The following is a 1,845-nucleotide window of genomic DNA, read 5'->3' as shown; positions in this document are numbered from 1 at the left end:
CCATGTTGTGGCGCAGAGCATGCCGGGAGCTGTAGTCCTTGTGGCGGGGGGCTGCCGGGCGGCCATGTTGTGGCGCAGAGCGTGCCGGGAGCTGTAGTCCTTGCGGCGGGGGGCTGCCGGGCGGCCGTGTTGTGGCGCAGAGCATGGCGGGAGCTGTAGTCCTGGCGCAGTGGCTGCCGGCCCTGTCACGTGGCTCGCCGGGGCGCGGCGGGAGGCGCGGTGTTCCGGCGCTCGGGTGCCGGGCGGCCGTGCCGCGTACGGTAGGCGCGGTGTATTTTTGGGGTTGGATTCGTGTTGATTTCTGGGGGCTTCCAGGTGCGGCCGCTCCCCGAGAAGCGGTGAGTTCCCCGGGAGCTGACAGAAGGGAAGAGGGAAAGGAGGAGGACCTTTTCCCCCTGCCCAGGGCGCAGATGATGGCCGCCGCCTCCCCGGCTCACCGGAGCTCCCGCTCAGCCTCCCCTGGCCCCCCCTTGCCCCGTGCGCCTGCCCCCAGCCCCGGCACCTCCCCTGAAGCGTGCTGCGTAGCCCTTGGCCGCCCCCAGGCCCTGTCGTGAAGGCAGCGAGCCGGCCCTCGAGCGCACTGGATTCCCCCTCGGCGCAGGGGCCCTTAGCAGTAGCGCGGGGAAGGGGCGGTGTGTCCAGAAGCCCCTGCGCAAGGAGGGGCTTTGGCCAGGGTCGATCGACGGTAATGACGGTCGCTGTTTCTTCTTTCCCTCTCGCAGAGACCGTGCTGAGGACGTGGTTGTCTGTCCTTCCCCCGGGGATGCCGTTGACTGCGGCCGTCTCAGGCTTGCGTGGCTTCTCTCTGCCCGGTGTTGCCATCCTCGCAGCGCGGGGGCGAAAAGGGACACACAGAGCCCTTCCCGGCTGTGGACAGGAGCTGCCTCGGCTGAAGCTGGAGACGCCAACGAAAGGTAAAGCAGAAGAAACTGAAGGCGCTCTGGCTGCCAGCTGCCTTCCTGCCGCAGGCAAGAGAGAGCCTGTCCCTGCAGGTGAGGGAGGGAGGATCCCCCTTCGTAGCCCGCAGCGGGCCAGGCCACCAACGTGCACCGCAGGGTCTGTACGCGTAACCGGGAGTTGGGTACGGGCGTGTAGTGCACGAGCGAGCTAGGCTACGTGCCTAGGAAGCCTCATCTCGTAAGAGCGGTAAGACACCCATGTATCCTCTTTAGGTGGAGGACGGCCTAGAGTCTGGAGCTGCAGAAGAGGCAGGGCGGAGAGGAGGGGAAAGAAGCATCTGAACGGCTAAATTGTGCCAGCAGCGCTGAGAGCGAGAGTCGCGGTGAGTCCTGGGCCACTGGGGCCCCGTTGCCTCTCTTGTGCGTCCTGGGCCCTCCCTGTCTCTCCCCCCTGGCCCCCTCTCTTTCCTTACCTGCTGCAAAATTTTTTTTTTTTTTTTTTTGGCGCCCCCCCCCGCCCCTTCTTTCTCCATCTCGCTCTGAGTGGCTCCCTGCCTCCCCGTCTTTTCAGGCCTCCCTCTCTCTGTCCTGTAGCCTGTGGCTACTTTTTCTTTCTCCGCCTCTCTCTGCCTGGCTCTGGCTCCGTTTTTATTTTTTTATTCCTCCTGCTCTGTTCTGTAGCCTGTCGGTATTTGTCTTTCTCTGGCCCTCTTGGTCTGACTCCGTGTGTTACCGAAAAACGCGGTAAAATCGGAAACAACTCCTCAACGCCGATTTAGTATTAAAGAGCAGGCGTTCTTTATTCACGGCGCCAGATGCACGGGGGATCGCTTCTCCTGGCGTGCGTACCTCACACACCTTTCCCGTAGAATTTGTAGATCAAAATTTTACGTATTCATACATATTCATTATCGTCCTGTCTACTGATCGGTACAAACTGGCTTGT

At 62.3% G+C, this 1,845-nt stretch overlaps 1 long non-coding RNA gene across 1 annotated transcript; it reads left to right on the top strand.

The window, feature by feature from the left end:
• Nucleotides 1-213: 213 nt before the first annotated feature.
• On the top strand, nt 214-1,222 carry LOC135311074 (uncharacterized). Its single transcript, XR_010370956.1, has 3 exons — nt 214-338; nt 723-914; nt 1,173-1,222. It is a non-coding gene; the product is annotated as an uncharacterized LOC135311074 (long non-coding RNA).
• Nucleotides 1,223-1,845: the final 623 nt, after the last annotated feature.

Source organism: Phalacrocorax carbo, unplaced genomic scaffold, assembly GCF_963921805.1.
Source record: "Phalacrocorax carbo unplaced genomic scaffold, bPhaCar2.1 SCAFFOLD_56, whole genome shotgun sequence".
Lineage (NCBI taxonomy): Eukaryota > Metazoa > Chordata > Aves > Suliformes > Phalacrocoracidae > Phalacrocorax > Phalacrocorax carbo.
Note: the sequence above shows the minus strand (reverse complement) of the source record. Positions and strands in the feature narration are given on the sequence as shown.